The sequence below is a fragment of the Budorcas taxicolor genome, chromosome 25, assembly GCF_023091745.1.
Source record: "Budorcas taxicolor isolate Tak-1 chromosome 25, Takin1.1, whole genome shotgun sequence".
Lineage (NCBI taxonomy): Eukaryota > Metazoa > Chordata > Mammalia > Artiodactyla > Bovidae > Budorcas > Budorcas taxicolor.
Genome location: NC_068934.1, coordinates 27,126,616 through 27,144,935, shown reverse-complemented (window position 1 = coordinate 27,144,935; position 18,320 = coordinate 27,126,616). Strand labels below are relative to the sequence as shown.

Below are 18,320 nucleotides of genomic sequence, written 5' to 3'. Positions count from 1 at the left end.
CTTCACATCTAGTCACACCTGGAAGGTCAGACAGTGGTCTCACTGAGATGGGCTTTCCCCAAAACACTAATACCTGCACAGGATCCACGGAATAGGGATAATATCCATATATTGTACATTAAAAGCGTCTAGATAGGAGTCAGTCCAGTTTCCACTAATTAATGTGCAATGTCACTTTTCATCTGTGTCCTCTGAAGGATAATAGATAACACAAGAGGCAGAATGGAGCAGAGGGCAGAGGATAAATCGTACCCTTGGATTTATCTGAGTTTAAATGCACACTCAGTGGTTTTGGAAAATTCTGAAAAAGTCTCCAAATCTCCTTGCTATCTGCTTAATAGTGGAATAATATGATTCTTATGAGGAATAATGCTTTAATGTAGATAAAACCCCTAATATAATGAATGCAACTACCCACCCTCATTAGAAAATTCACTCAAGGTACTAATATTCTGGTTTCAATGCTTCTTTACTCCACATACCACTTGACTTTAGCTGACCTTTGGAAGTGCTACAGCACTTTGGAATCACCTGTTGATTAAAATGATTCACAAAAATGCTTTCTCCATCAACAGCTAGAACAACGGACAACTAAGAACCATCTAGTGGAAAAAGAGTGAAACAGAATGGAAATGATAATATTTAATACCAGAAAAAGCAACAGGCACTTAGCAATAATAAAAATACCTATCTTACTTCAATGTAACATTTAATCTCTCAGTAGGAATTATGTCTGCAATATGACAATATATGCCATCCCAATGAAGGTTTTTAAGATTCAGCATCATTAACTAGGGAATATCTTAAGACAATCCATGGAGTCAACTAAGTCAGTTCTAGCCCGAACTCCAATAGAGCCAATTCCCATCTTCTCTCACCTGCCCATGGTGTGTTTAACCCATTAGATGAGGAGAGAGCATTCTAGAAAGAAGGAACCTACAGATGGAAGGGAAAGAATCTACTTGGCTAGAATCCAGGCTCCACATCCACCCTCCTGCTTTCTTTCCTTTAGATGTTGTGAAACAGAAGGCCAGGCTCTGATACCAGGAAAGATGAATGCACCTCTTAGTCAGATTCAGCCAGTCAGAACTGAAAATCTAGACCAACAGTGCCTGTGGTCCCTGAGAAAAGAAGCATCAGTTCCCTGAGGAGAGATGTTTGGGGTGTTCCTTTGGGACCCACTCTCTCCCCATGTGGGACAGCTATACAACAGAGAGAAATTAATCAGAGACTTCCCCCTCCTTCATTCTTTCTCCCCAGTCTCTCCACCTTATTAATTTTTAAACAAAAAATGTATTATGTAAAAAACTTACTTATTTTCATTTTTCAAATCCTTTTGATTAACAATAACTCTTGAACTTTCCTGGTGGTACAGTGGATAAGAATCTGCCTGTCAATGCAGTAGACACTGGTTCGATTCCTGGTCTGGGAAGTTTCCACATGCCACAGAACAACTAAAGCCAGCACTCTGGAGCCCTCAAGTCACTACTACTGAAGCCCATGCACCTAGAGCCTGTGCTCCATGAAAAGAGAAACAGCAGAGTAGCCCCCATTCTCTACAACTGGAGAAAGCCTATGTGCAGCAACAAAGACCCAGTGGAATCAAAAATAAATTTAAAAACAAAACAAAACAAAGAAAAAAAACAAAAACAAAAAAAAGCACTCCGAGTTTCCAAAGTAGGGAGCATGAACTTGATCCCTGCTCAGGAACCAGGATCCCACACACTGCATAGCCAAAAAAAAAAAAAAAAACAATAACTCTTGGGCATATTTTTCCTGTAGTGGGGAACCATCCTTTAAGTTAGATATTTTAAATTGCCCAGTGATTCTGTGCTTGAAGAACTGGGTTTAAAGAAACAGCTAGGATTAGTGAAGTAACCACTTGCAGAAATGAGGCAGCCAATCCCATTTGTTATTAACAAAACTGCTTTTTTATTTCATAATTAGCTTTATAGTCCCCCAATATCAGTTTTTCATCTTCCTGAATTAACATCCTTTTCTAAAAATCCATTTATTTTTTCATTTCTTTATTCTTGTTAAAGATCACTACTTGTGTTTCTCTCAGCATGCTTTAACTACTGTAACTTGATTCAACTTAACATTTTAAGAATCAGTCTGCTGACTGCTGTGTAGAGAAAGAATCAGAGCAGAAAAAGAGAAAATTAGGTAGGGCTGTGAGCACGTTATTTTTACTGGCTGCTCAATGAAACAAGCATGTGGAAGAGGTAGTACATACATACATGGACTATACTGAGCCACAGAAAACAATGAAATTGGGTCACTTGTAGTGTTGTGGATGACCTGTGCTGGGCTAAGTAGTTTCGGTCGTGTCTGATTCTTGGCAACCCCATGGACTGTAGCCTGCCAGGTTCTTCTGTCCATGGGATTCCTCAGGCAAGAGTACTGGAGTGGGTTGCCATTTCCTTCTCCAGGGGATCTTCCTGACCCAGGGATCGAACCCATATCCCTTATGTCTCCTGCATTGGCAGGCAGGTTCTTTACCACTAGTGCCACATGGAAAGCCCTAGAGTCTGGCATACAGAGTGAAGTAAGCCAGAAAGAGAAAAACAAATATCATATATTAATGCATATATGTGAAATCTAGAAAAATGGTCCTGTTGAACTTCTTTGCAGGGCAGGAACAGAGATGCGGGTCTAGAGAACAGTCTTGTGGACATGGGTTGGGGTCAGTAGGAGAGGGAAGACAAACTGGGAGATTAGGACTGACGTATACACACTACCATGTGTCACACAGATAGCAAGTAGGAAAGTGCTGTAGAGCACAGGGAGCTCAGCTCAGTGCTCTGTGATGACCTGGCGGGGTGGGACGGGAGTGGGATGGAGTCTCAAGAGGGAGGGGATACACATATATATATATATAGGTGGTTCATTTTCTTGTAAAGCAGAAACTCACACAACATTGTAAAGCAACTATATGCCAATAAAATTTTCTAATAGAAAACTTGTTATAGCTAAAATCACTTTGGGATAATACAAAATGCACTAAAATTGTTTAAGGATTTACAGCTTTCTAATCATCATTTCTTTTTTTTCATGCTAATGAATTCAGAAGAGTCTTCTTTCTCCATGGTTTTGAAATTATCGTTACATTTTACTGTGAATCCCCTTTTTTATTTTTTAACCAAACTCTTCAAGGCCCCTTTATTTTATTCTGGCATCAACCCTATGAGTAGATATTATTTTCTTTTTAAAGATAAAATAACGCTCAAAAAGTTTAAATAATTTTACTCCAAAAAGTTAACTCCAAAGTCAATCACAGAACTTTGATTTGAATGTCAGTCTGCCTGCATTTAAAGCTTTTGGTCACTTCTAACAAAGTGGAATGAATGATTTGAGTCTTAATTTAAAGAGTAAATATGTTATAGTCATATATTACTACTCATTTTCTTATTCATTAGTCAGATAATCATAAAACCTTAAAACTTTTTGACTAGCATTGATTTTTTTTAGTATTTTAACAGGTTTATTAAGATAGATATAATATCTGTATGCCATAAAATACCTATTTTATGTGTACAACTCAATAAGAATATATTTGCAAAGAATATGTATTTATAAAATTGTATAGCTATAATCACAATCTAATTTTAAAATATTTCCCTCATACTAAAAGGAAAAAAATGTCCGTTTACAATCATTTCGATCCCTACTCCAAGCTCTAGGCAACCATTAATCTACTTTAGCCCTTTGGGGATATTTTTTACAAATGGAGTTATGGAATGTGTGTTCTTTTTTGTCTGTATATGAAAAATAGAACAGCAAATAATATTCAGAAAGCAAGATGTAAGGATAGCTATAATTATATAGAATTTATTATTCTTCAGTACTTTTTATAAGCCAGTAACCATTCAGTTCTAGATTCAGACTTTCTGGGAGTAAAAACTTCTCTGGCCTTAGTGCTTCACCTATGAAAGGAGGATATGTATGTCTACGTATCTATGTCTTAGGATTTTGTGAGTTAGATTAGTCAATACATGTAAAGCATATACATTGGACTATTTTAAGTGTTAGCTCTTATTCTAGGTGTTTGAGTGGATAAATCCAAATAGCTAAGCAACCTGAAACTCATTTGATTAAAGATTAGAATTTAAATGTTGAAAGATTCAAAAACAAGTAAGTTATATTCTTAATGGTTCAATTTTAACTAATTACAGATCAATTAGATTTTCAGGAAATGCAGCAAACCTATAATGAATAGAGAATGCTGGCTCAGAGAGACTTTCCTCTGCCAATTTACAGAAATCCAGTCTCCCATTTTATAAGAAAAGATTAATGGCCAACTTCTCACTTGAGACTTATGCGTAGAATTTTAATGCCAAACTTTCTCTGATAGCCAAAAGCATAAAGCTTCAAAAGGGATTGTTTTTTACTAAGAAGACATGATTAAAGCCATAGAAGTTATAAACCAAGTTTAAACATAAATTTACCAAACTGTGCAATTCTACTTTAAAATTTCATACCTTGTTGACCTGGTTTTATTAAATGGCCAGAAAGAGATTGTAAGAAGATAGAGTACAGCATATATTTGGGGAAAGAAGGAAGGAAGCCAGTCTGTGTTCTCCAGAACCTTGCTTCTTTATGGTAATCAATCAAAACACAGTTCCAACAAGAACAGACTGTGTAAAGCAGAAAAGATACACTGTTTTGGCAAATTAAAACAGAGAAAGGCTGAGTTAATTTGAAAAGCTTCCATGAAGCAGTACATCATGCCTCAGTCCACCAATCCCCGACCACATGACTTAGGACTCCCAAGAGATGTCACATAGCATCTTCACCCAGCTCACTATTTCAGCAGCAATCCTGTTGTACAAGTAGTGTATCTAAAGCAACTCTTCAAAGAATTTCAGAAAGGAACTGCCACCATACCTTATGCCCCAGAACGTGGACCACTTGAGTTAACACTTTCCTCAGAGCCAGCATCACATCCTTGTTTCTCAAGGTGTAAATCAAAGGATTAAGGAAAGGGGCAACAATATTATTTAACACTTGGATAACAGAGTCTAGCCAGGGGCTGAAAGCAGGCCAAAGATAGACGAGCATCACAGGCCCATAGAACAAGTTGATTGAAATGAGGTGGGCACTGCAGGTTGAAAAAGCTCGGCACCTGCCTTCGGAAGATCTGATTTTGAAAATGGAAAGGATGATGCAACCATAGGAAGTAAGGATAAGGAGAAGGCATGTAAGAGTCACAAAATCCACGTTAGTGAAGCTTACCATCTGAGCTAGAGAGGTGTCTGCACAGGCCAGGGGGAGCACCACCGGGATGCACAGAAGAAATTGTCCACCTCACTGGGGCCACAGGAGGGTGACTTAAAGACAAGAAGTGTGAGGATACTTCCATGTAGGCAGCCACCCAGCCAAGAGCCCACTGTCAAGCTGGTATACACACTGGGTTCATGATAACCATGTATCGCAAAGGGTGACAAATAGCCACAAAGCGGTCATAGGCCATCACAGTGTACAGGAAACACTCGGTACCACCCAGAAAGTGGTAAAAGAAGAGCTGGGAGGCACAGCCCTGGTAAGAAATGGTCCGGCTTTGCCCCATTAGGTAGAGCATCATTTTGGGGGAACTCACTGAAGGGAAAAATACATCAAACACTGACAGGTTGCCCAGGAATAAATACATGGGGGTGTGGAGGTTGGAAGAAACCAGAATGGTGAAGAAGATGAGCAGGTTTCCCATAAAGTGAAGAGATAAAACATCAAAAACAGGGCAAATATCAATTTCTCCAGCCCTCCAGTGTTAGGAATTCCCAACAATATGAACTTTGACATGGAAGTGTAGTTCTGCATGTCTGTGCACCAGGCAGTCCTGGAAAAGCAAAGCATTCATGATATAAGACCGCAGATAACTGAGAAAATATCTTCCTAGTAGAGTTATTTCTCAAGCGGTGACTGTGAGCAAAGAAAGGTCAAAGAGGAAAAGGAAATCAGTAATAAATCCGGGCATGCAACTAAGTAATGTGTTGCATTTGGCCTCAGTATTTTTCACGTGCAAAATTACATAGAGTAATTTATCTCTATAGTTGGCAAGTCTCGGAGTAATCAACTCTTATTATAGGTTTTAGATAGTCTCTCCCAATCCAGTTTATCATCACACAAACTGGTATATTACAGAAACATCTTCTCCAAGGAAAATTTGGCATCAGGTGGGAAACTCGTTTTGTATTATAAGCCAAATCATAATTAGTTGCTTAATAGACCAGCTGGGCTTCCCAGGTGGCTCAGCTGGTAAAGAATCAGCCTGCAATGTTGGAGACTTGGGTTTGATCCCTGGGCTGGGAAGATCCCCTGAAGAAGTGCATGGCAACCAACTTCAGGATTCTTGCCTAGAGAATCCCAAGGAAAGAAGATTTTGGTGGGCTATAGTCCATGGGGTCACAGAGTCAGACAAGACTGAGCAACTAAGCACAGCAAAGTGATACACCAACTATCCAAGTATATGCATATAAAAATGTGAACCTAAACAGAAATGATATTCACTTAACTAATTATTTTTACTTTCAGCAATAGTGTTTTCCATTGTTTAGCATTTACATTCAAGAAAAGATATACCATTCATATTTATAACATGCTCTCACACACACACAGGAATTACACTGAGTCTAGAAGAAAGCCTCATGTAAGTAACAGAAATAATTATTGCATCCCACCAGAAATATATCCCTCCTCAGGAAGACTTTATTTCTGTACCACAATCTCATACATGTAAGTTTCAATGACATTATTATTTTTTAACTCATTAATTAATGTCAGTCAGATAAGCCTAAAGATGCCCAATTATTTCTTCTGAAGGCCCAATATCTTCTTTTGTTCCTTTGAATCAAATTTTATGTCAGCCCTCCATATGTTTTCACTTGGATATAACTTATTTTTCTCTGCCTGTGATCAATATTTGTTCACAGGAAATAATCTGATAGATCTATTAATATTAATTTATAAATTGCTAATCTCTTACCATTTCCTACATTGTTTCAACTTTATAAGAAAAAAAAAGGCTTATAGCTATATAGGAAAAAAAGCTCAATAAGTAGAATTTATGGCAAAGAATGAAAAACTGGAGAAAATAGGAGTTTTCAGGATAATCTTGAAATCAATCTATAGAGCCAGGGCCCTGTATAAAGCTAGTCCTGCACAAAATGTTTGAGTAGAGTGTGATTCTGGAAAAAATACAAACAGGAAAGCAAAAAAACTCCTTTCCAGCCCAAAATATACTTTACACATTGAGTTTAAGCCTCAACAATCAGTTTAATCTCACAAACATTAATTTTCTATCCACCTGCTAGAAATATAAAGATGAATAAAATAAAGTGTTATCCCCTAAAGAACTTACCCTATTAGAAAACTGGTTTCTAACTCTGACCCTGGCTCTATCATTTTCTACCTCTGGGCCTTAAGAAACTCACTTAAATTATCTGAGCCTCAACTCTTAAACAGAAGAACAGTGGATTATCATATTGTCTGCCTCATAAAGTCTTTGTGAGGATTGAGTGAGATAACAAAAATAAAATTCCTTGCCCAGTGCTTGGCACTTAGTAGTAAATGTCCAATATTAAAGACTAACCTCATGCATATATGACAATGGTAATGTAGTTAAAAGCAATGAAGTTGTGATGAAGATATAATTAGAAATGGACTTGAAAAGGGATCTGCAAGATTTGGAAAAAGTAGAGTAAACACAGTCAACTGATCTTTGACAAAAGAGCAAAGGAAACGCAATGCAATGAGAAAAGATAGTCTTTTTTTAATTTTTTTTTTTTTTTTTTACTTTACAATGCTGTATTGGTTTTGCCATACATCAACATGAATCCACCAGTCCTAAGATGGGGAGACCACTTTCTCCCACACAAATTCATCAATAGAACATTTCAACGCTGAGTAAATTCCACAAAACAACTTCTGAATGCCGGCAGAAAAGATAGTCTTTTAAAACTAATGATTCCAGAACAACAGAACATCTCTCTCTCTCTCTCTCTCTCTCTCTCTCTCTCTCTCTCTCTCTCTCTCTCTCTGTCACACACACACACACACACAATGTATCTAGACATAGACCTTACACCCGCCACAAAAATTAACTCCAAATGACTGACAAACCTGAATGTGAAATGCAAAACTACTGAACTCCTAGATGATAATTTAGGAGAAAATCTAAATGATCTTGGATATGGCAATGAGTTTTTAGATATAGCACCAAAGGCACAATTCATAAGAGAAATAACTGATACAATGAACTTCATTAAAATCTTTTTTTTTAAAAACTTGTTTTGCCAAAGACACAGCTAAGAGAATGAAAAGATAAGCTACAGAATGAGAGAAAATATTTTGTTTTTTTCTTAATTTGAATTTATTTATTTTAATTGGAGGCTAATTACTTTACAATATTGTATTGATTTTGCTTACACAGATGTATAGAACAGTCTTTTGGACTCTGTGGGAGATGGAGAGGGTGGGATGATTTGGGAGAATGGCATTGAAACATGTATAATATCATATGAGAAAATATTTTGTAAAAGACAACATCTGACAAACAACTAATGTTATGAAGAACCCTTAAAAATTCAGTGATAAGAAAACCAACAACCCAATTAAAAATTAGCCCAAAGGCCTTAATAGATACCTCACCAAAGAAGATAAATATACAGCTGGAAAATAAGGACATAAAAGGGTGTTCCACATTATGTCATCAGGGAAATACAAATTAAAACAAATAGATAACACTACAAACCTAGAATGCCCCAAATCTAAAACATTGACAATATAGAGAGAATGTGAAGTAACAGGAACTCTCATTTCTGGTAGACATGCAAAATGGTGCAGTCACTTTTGTAAGACAGTTTGGCAGTTTCTTATGAATCTCAATATATTCTTACCATGATCTAGCAGTCATGGTCCTTGATATTTAAGCAAAGGAGTTGAAAACATATATTAACACAAAAGTCTGCACATTGATGTTTATATAAACTTTATTCATAATTGCCAAAACTTGGAAGGCCAAGATGTCCTTCAGTAGGTGAGTGGATAAACTATGGTACATCCAGACAATGGAACATCATTAAGTGCTATAAAGAAATGAGCCATCAACCCTATGCAGACATGGAGAAATAATGAGGCTGTATTAGTAAGTGAAAGAAGTCTATCTGAAAGAGCTACAACCTTTATCATTCCAACCATATGACATTCTGGAGACAGTAAAAAGATTACTGGTCGGCAGGGGATGGATAGGTGGAACATAAAGGACTTTTAGGTCAGTGAAAATACATTGTATGGATTGGTAGGTAGATGCTATTATATATTTGTTCAAATCCATTGAATGGATAAACCTGAAAGTGGACCCCAAAGTAAACTATGGGTTTCAGGTATTATGATGTATCAGGGTAGATTTATCTTTTATAGCAAGTGTACCCTCTTAGTGGGGATGTTTGATAATGGGACAGGCTGTACTATAAACCAAAAACTCATCTAAAAAAATAAAGTTTTTTTTAAAATAGCAAAGAAAAACACACAGGTCAGGAAAAATGTTCTTTTCATAAGACCTTCAGCAGAGGATTATGTAAATAACTGGCAGAATTAAAAGATATTTTGTAGGCTAGAAGTGCATAAATTCTCCATTTACCTGAACTTTTTTTGTTTCTAGCTCAACAGTCAAATTCACAAAGGTGTTTGTTCTAAACGTGTGATCAGCAAAAGTGTAAATTTCACAAATTACATTAGATTCACTTTCAAAATTCTCTTTCCTCCTCTGCAGTTAGCACTCAATGCATTATCTCCATCCAAACCTATTCTCAGGAAAGAATCTGACATACCAGGAAAAAAAAAATTCTAACAACAGTTAATAACAGAAGATTTTCAAGCAGAAATTTTTACCCTTATGGAAACAGAAGGAATTATTTTGCTGCAAAGGAGACTAAACTAGTTATTTTCTTCCAACTCTGAATTCTAAAATTTTATATTATTAGCATTTTATAAATTATGTGACTTTCACTATCACCACATTCAAAGAAATTTGCATTTTAACCTTCAGGGTTCAATGACAGAATGAAAGTACATATGCCTGCTAAAGGAAGTTCTCATATTGATAAGAGGAGTAGATTGATATCGATTAAAAGAGTAGATGTTAAGAGTGGGGATAGTTTTTATTTTTTATACTAACTGCGAAAGGGAATTCATAAACAAAGAATCGATCTGCTTCAATCTCATCCACCTTCCTCATACAAACCATTCTCCTACTGCATAAGCACCCTTATCTAAGTCTCCCCCACTTCATGTCCTTCTCAGTGCAGACTTTCTAATGAATCACAGGACTCAGCAACATATAAGAATTTTCATGACTTCCATAATTCTCCTTCTTCAGTTGTTGGAACAGGGACAATGATCAGGACAAATAGAGTTAAAAGCAAGACAGAGAGAGAGAAAAGGAAGAAGCATAGTGTAAGCAGAACAAGAGTTGAATCAGTTCAGTTCAGTTCAATCACTCAGTCGTGTCCGACTCTTTGCGAACCCATGAATTGCAGCATGCCAGGCCTCCTTGTCCATCACCATCTCCCAGAGTTCACTCAGACTCACGTCCATCGAGTCCGTGATGCCATCCAGCCATCTCATCCTCGGTCGTCCCCTTCTCCTCCTGCCCCCAATCCCTCCCAGCATCAGAGTCTTTTCCAATGAGTCAACTCTTCACATGAGGTGGCCAAAGTACTGGAGCTTCAGTTTTAGCATCATTCCTTCTAAAGAAATCCCAGGGTTGATCTCCTTCAGAATGGACTAGTTGGATCTCCTTGCAGCCCAAGGGACTCTCAAGAGTCTTCTCCAATACCACAGTTCAAAAGCATCAATTCTTCGGCGCTCAGCCTTCTTCACAGTCCAACTCTCACATCCATACATGACCACAGGAAAAACCATAGCCTTGACTAGATGGACCTTAGTGGGCAAAGTAATGTCTCTGCTTTTGAATATGCTATCTAAGTTGGTCATAACTTTTCTTCCAAGGAGTAAGCGTCTTTTAATTTCATGGCTGCAGTCACCATCTGCAGTGATTTTGGAGCCCAGAAAAATAAAGTCTGACACTGTTTCCACATCTATTTCCCATGAAGTGATGGGACCAGATGCCATGATCTTTGTTTTCTGAATGGTGAGCTTTAAGCCAACTTTTTCACTCTCCTCTTTCACTTTCATCAACAGGCTTTTTAGTTCCTCTTCACTTTCTGCCATAAGGGTGGTGTCATCTGCATATCTGAGGTGATTGATATTTCTCCCGGCAATTTTGATTCCAGCTTGTGCTTCTTCCAGTCCAGCATTTCTCATGATGTACTCTGCATATAAGTTAAATAAGTAGGGTGACAATATACAGCCTTGACGTACTCCTTTTCTTATTTGGAACCAGTCTGTTGTTCCATGTCCAGTTCTGACTGTTGCTTCCTGACCTACATACAGATTTCTCAAGAGGCAGGTCAGGCGGTCTAAAATTCCCATCTCTTTCAGAATTTTCCAGTTTATTGTGATCCACACAGTCAAAGGCTTTGGCATAGTCAATAAAGCAGAAATCGATGTTTTTCTGGAACTCTCTTGCTTTTTCCATGATCCAGCGGATGTTGGCAATTTGACCTCTGGTTCCTCTGCCTTTTCTAAAACCAGCTTGAACATCAGGGAGTTCATGGTTCACGTATTGCTGAAGTCTGGCTTGGAGAATTTTGAGCATTACTTTACTAGCATGTGAGATGAGTGCAATTGTGAGATATCTTGAGCATTCTTTGGCATTGGCTTTCTTTGGGATTGGAATGAAAACTGACCTTTTCCAGTCCTGTGGCCACTGCTGAGTTTTCCAAATTTGCTGGCATATTGAGGGCAGCAGTTTGACAGCATCATCTTTCAGGGTTTGAAACAGCTCAACTGGAATTCCATCACCTCCACTAGCTTTGTTTATAGTGATGCTTTCTAAGGCCCACTTGACTTCACATTCCAAGATGTCTGGCTCTGGATTAGTGGTCACATCATCATGATTATTGGGCCTGAAGATCTTTTTTGTACAGTTCTTCCGTGTATTCTTGCCACCTCTTCTTAATATCTTCTGCTTCTGTTAGGTCCATACCATTTCTGTCTTTATCGAGTCCATCCTTGCATGAAATGTTCCCTTGGTATCTCTAATTTTCTTAAAGAGATCTCTAGTCTTTCCCATTCTGTTGTTTTCCTCTATTTCTTTGCATTGATCACTGAAGAAGGCTTTCTTATCTCTTCTTGCTAGTCTTTGGAACTCTGCATTCAGATGCTTATATCTTTCCTTTTCTCCTTTGTTTTTCGCCTCTGTTCTTTTCACAGCTATTTGTAAGGCCTCCCCAGACAGCCATTTTGCTTTTTTGCATTTCTTTTCCATGGGGATAGTCTTGATCCCTGTCTCCTGTACAATGTCACGAACCTCATTCCATAGTTCATCAGGCACTCTATCAGATCTAGGCCCTTAAATCTATTTCTCACTTCCACTGTATAATCATAAGGGATTTGATTTAGGTCATACCTGAATGGCCTAGTGGTTTTCCCTACTTTCTTCAATTTGAGTCTGAATTTGGTAATAAGGAGTTCATGATCTGAGCCCCAGTCAGCTCCTGGTCTTGTTTTTGTTGACTGTATAGAGCTTCTCCATCTTTGGCTGCAAAGAATATAATCAGTCTGATTTTGGTGTCAACCATTGGTGATGTCCATGTGTAGAGTCTTCTCTTGTGTTGTTGGAAGAGGGTGTTTGCTATGACCAGTACATTTTCTTGGCAAAACTCTATTAGTCTTTGCCCTGCTTCATTCCGCATCCCAAGGCCAAATTTGCCTGTTACTCCAGGTGTTTCTTGACTTCCTACTTTTGCATTCTAGTACCCTATAATGAAAAGGACATCTTTTTTGGGTATTAGTTCTAAAAGGTCTTGTAGGTCTTCATAAAACCGTTCAACTTCAGTTTCTTCAGTGTTACTGGTTGGGACATAGACTTGGATAACTGTGATATTGAATGGTTTGCCTTGGAGACAAACAGAGATCATTCTGTTGTTTTTGAGATTGCATCCAAGTACTGCATTTTGGACTCTTTATTTCATAATTTATTATAGATTCATTGTAAATGTAGCATTACAAGTTTATAAACTATCTGGTAAATAGTCAGGAGTTAAATAGAAAGAGGTAAAGTTTTAGACAAACACCAGCTAATGGAAAACACACCTAACATGGGCAGAAGGATTTTTGTCAAGTTTTTAGGCAAGAATATGTTTCTAAAGCCAAAAGTCCATGACATAGAGACAAGGTTCAGCACCTTGTTCTCTTGAGTCCAAGACACAAAGTTTCCACACTCAGCCCTGTCATGTAGTTTGGTCCTGAAATGCTGGATTTATGATATTTTCAAACTGGAGAGTCCCTGTTGAGACACTATCCCCTGTGGCCCAATCTTAGACTTAAGAATCGTGAATCAGCAAAAGGAGTAATTAGAGGTCCTCCTGTCTATCTTAACACCCATTTCCCATTACACATCTCATTATTTCATGATATATTATAGATTCATTGTAAATGTAGCATTACAACTTTATAAACTATCTGGTAAATATTCAAGAGTGAGAAAAATACCAGTATCTTTCCTTGACCTTATTTAATATGCTCTTTCCAATCACTATAAACCATAGTTATATTTTTAACTACTTACAATCATACCCTATACATAGTTTTGCATAATTCCTTTTTAATATTAACTTTTTAATTAATAATTTTTCTTCTATTTGTAAAAATAAGCACACATAGGTAGGTAGACAGATGTGTGTGTGTGTTAGTTGCTCAGTCATGTCCAACTCTTTGTGACCCCATGGACTGTAGCCCACCTGGCTCCTCTGTCAATAAGATTCTCCAGGCAAGAACACTGGAATGGGTTGCCATTTCCTTCTCCAGTGGATCTTCCTAAGGATCAAAGGATAAAATCTGGGTCTCCTGCATTGCAGGTGGATTCTTTACCAACTGAGCCACCAGGAAAGCCCGAGATAAATCTTGAGAGCTCATGTAAGAAATGACTACCCAGGGCTGGATTGGTCATTTTCTATATTGTGGTCTCTATATTAAGAAGTTTGAAAAACTCTAAGAGGGTTTTTAGTAGCCTTGTATTTGAGTGTATTATTGGAAAGAGGGCAAGTGAAGAGATAACACCAACTATCATGGGGAGGGTAGCTGGAGGATCTCGAATACATTGAGAAAAACAAATAAGGAAGGTCCTTGGACTGTAGAAGTTTGAAATAATTGGTCAGGAAAAAAGGAGAAAAGATGGTAACTAAGTCAGAGAAATGCTACTGGGAATGTATGTGGATTAATATCCTCCTTTAGCCTAACCAGATGACATCAGAATAGAATTTTTTTGCATTTAAGTTTCTGTACCTGAAATTACCCTGAGAACTAGACTTGGATTCTAATAATCAGGTAAAGCCTCCACACAAGTGTCTCCTGAGAACACCAAGATCAGAACCAACAAAGGAGAGTAACAGTATGAGAGTGAGAATAGTAGAACCCCAGTCTTTGGGATCAGAACCTGTTTTTACAAATTAGTTTAGGCATCATCTATAAACAACATAATATATAATACATCATGGTTTTAGGGGGAAAAAATGGTTCTCGTTTTTCTGTGAAGTAATTGCTCTGGATTTTTTCCTCAAAACTTTCTGTTCAGATATTCCACCTCAATAATTGCATATTTAGATGTCTCTTTAAAAAAAGGGGGATGCTTATTTTTTTTTAAGTGTTATAAAGTCATTGTAAAATTATGAAGGTAACAGAAAAACATGGGCTTCCCTGGTGGCTCAGACAATACAGAATATGCCTGCAGTGCAGGAGACCCAGGTTCGATCCCTGGGTCAGGAAGATCCCCTGGAGAAGGGAATGACAACCCACTCCAGTATTCTTGCCTGGAGAATCCCATGGACAGAGGAACCTGGTGTGCTGCAGCCCATGGGGTCGCAAAGAGTCGGACACAACTGAGCAACTGAACTGAACTGACTGAACTGCAGATGGAGTTATAAGAAAAAGGGGAGAACTAGCAAACTCAAAAGGAGAAGCAATGGCACCCCACTCCAGTACTCTTGCCTGGAAAATCCCATGGACGGAGGAGTCTGGTAGGCTGCAGTCCATGGAGTCGCAAAGAGTCAGACACGACTGAGCGACTTCGCTTTCACTTTCACTTTCATGCATTAGAGAAGGAAATGGCAACCCACTCCAGTGTTCTTGCCTGGAGAACCCCAGGGACGGTGGAGACTGATGGGCTGCCGTCTATGGGGTCATACAGAGTCAGACAGGACAAGCGACTTCGCAGCAGCAGCAAACTCAAAAATCACAGGATATGCAAAAACTAAATAAGTAGCCTAATTTTAAAACTGTGCTGAAAGACATAAAGCACAAAATTTACTGTCAACCATTTTCAGTGTACAGTTACTAGATGGAAGAAACTTGAAGAGATTATGTTAAGTGAAATAAGCAGTCACAAAATAAGACAGATACTAAGTCATCTGTCTACTAAGTGATTTTGTAAGCAAAAGGAAACTTTACATCCATTAAACTAGTTTCCCTTTCCCCACCCCTGGCAACCACCATTCTACCTTCTTTTTCTATATTTTGACAATACTATAAACCTCATATACTTAAATCATACAGAAATCACTTAGTATCTGTCTTATTTTGTGACTGCTTATTTCACTTAACATAATCTCTTCAAGTTTCTTCCATCTAGCAGCGTATGTCAATTTCCTTCCTTGTAAAGATGGGAATACTATTGCCTGTATGTATGTACCACATTTTGATTATCTATTCATCATGGCACCTGAATTGCTTCCACCTCCTGCCTATTGTGAATAATGCCATGATGAGGAGCATGCTACAAATACCTATTCAAGACCCTTTTGGACATAATTCAGAAGGATAATTGCTAAATCACAGGGCAATTTTATTTTTTAATTTTTTGAGGAACCACTATACTGCTTTCCATAGTGGCTGCACCACTTTATATCCCCACCAATAATGCACAATGGTTCCAACTTCTTCACATTTCTTATCTTTTCCTCTTTTTTTTTCAGTAAGAGCCATTCTAATGGGTATGAGGTGATTTCTCATGAATTTGATTTGAATTTCTCTGGCGGTAGAGATTGAGCATCTTTTCATATGCTTATTGGCCATCTGTGTGTCTTTTTTGGAGAAATGTCTGTTGATCTTTTTAATCAAGATATTTGTTTATTGTTACTGTTGATGGAGTACAATATTAAAAAGCAGTGTGTGCATGTGTGTGTACACATTATTTAAATAAAATTTTATGTTGGGTGCTGTACTAAAACTTCACATACAGGAAAGATTTAAACAGCTTTGATTTTTTTTCAGTGCTAAGTAGTAATTATTAGAAGGAGACAAGTGATTGGAGTTCATGCATATTCAGCTTTCATACATCTTCAACTTTAATGAGAATATATATTTAAATAAGTGAATATGATTTTTACCTATCCTAATTATTTCACTTATGTTTCTGTTTTATGTAAATGAATAGGTAATTACATTTAATTTGAAAGTCTAAGCGGTATCCATTTATTCAAGCAACAAACCCACCCACAGTGCCTACTAGATCACTGGGCCACGTCCTGTGGGTATAACAGTGAATAAGACAAACATGATGGAATTTTCCATTGCATAGAAAAAAAATCTATAAGTGTCTGTCCATAAACCATATCCAGGCTTTATCAGATATCATAGCATGTGGGGTTTCCACCAATATCCAGCATTAATAGGACATCAAACTATAGTAAAATTGCTTAAATGCAGCATATTGTCTAGGATACATCCCCAAAGCATAGGAATTTTTATTGTGATGTTAGATTTTACTGGTCAAGTTAGGAAGGGCCTTGGAACTCTCACACTGCACATCAAACCATGTCTATGTTTAAATGGGCTTCATTTTGTCCTTTTTGTCTCATGCCTTTTGTAAAGGCAACAGTGTATTTAATTCGGGGTTGTATTTTTTGTTTTGTTTTTAATGGTTTCAGGTAGAATGGAAACTTTGGGGAATAAAAATGGAATACAAAATGACTACAAATTAATAAAATGTCATAAAAGCTAAGGGCAGTAAATATTGCTCTCTCTTTCTCCCTGAATTCTGAAGAAAACTGAGAAATAATGACCAGCTTGAGTATCACTGGAAGCCAACTTGGAAAATGTCTTGGTGGGAGAACAAGATAAGCCTGGTCACTAAACCCAGTAATCAGGACATCTGTTCAAACGACACTGAACAGGAAGGCTTTCCCAACCCTTTCACACTAAAGAGTAATCTGGGATGTTGTCAGTATGGTAGAGTAGGAAAAAAATGACAATAGGAGTTAAGAGAGCTTGGGCTAGCCCTGGCTTTACTGTAGTTAAATGTGTTATGAATGGCAAGATACTTATTTCTAGATCTCAATGCCACCATGTACAGAGGGGTACAATGAGTCATGGCACAGAATTAATGGAGATAATAATAAAGTCAACATATAAACATTACCTATGTCCACGCATATTTTACTAGTTATTTACTGAATGCTCTCTGTGTATCATGAGCTCTGGAAAGAGGTAGTGAGTTTGAGTAAGTTGCCAAGCAGGTCCTTCAGGGTCACGTGGTAGCGGGATTAAGAGTAAGAGGTATTTAATTAACAAGATCTGAATGTGAGGTCTGATTTGTCACTTAATGTGCAAACTTGGCTCCATTAGTTGAAGCTTCTAATCCTCAAAGTTCTTTTTTTGAAATTGAAACTCCTTTATGGGGGTGATATGAAGATTACATAAGATGGTATCTGTGGAATATTCATCACAGATCATGGTCTAACAATTGCAATTAATACTACTGTTAGCAACATGGACAAATGGAAATGTGTATAGGTAGAACCGAGGAATGATTACATTCTAAGTGAAGTAAGAAAAACTAATTTGGCACAGACATGGCTATTGAAGGATAATTTTTGGATTGCCATAGATCTTCACTATTTTCAATCAGGCAAAATTGGCTGTCTATTATAAGAAATCTGTCTCAAGCTTCTTGCAATTTCCCTTGGATTCCTTCCCCAGGATTAGTGCACTGAGAATAGCATGAATTATGAAATTACTTATGGGGCCTCAGGGTTTATAATTATGCACAAAAATAGAAAATCTTATTAGGCAAACAACGCTTTAGAGAAAGCATTTTCCATTGATACTATTTGATTATTTATCTAATTCCTCATATGATTGAGTAAAAAAAAATAAAAATAAAAGAGTCAATACATTTTAAAATCCATTATAAAACCCTTAAT

At 37.5% G+C, this 18,320-nt stretch overlaps 1 pseudogene; it reads right to left on the bottom strand.

Annotated features, from left to right (window-relative positions):
- Positions 1 to 4,854: 4,854 nt before the first annotated feature.
- Positions 4,855 to 5,817, bottom strand: LOC128069116 (olfactory receptor 958-like; annotated as a pseudogene).
- Positions 5,818 to 18,320: the final 12,503 nt, after the last annotated feature.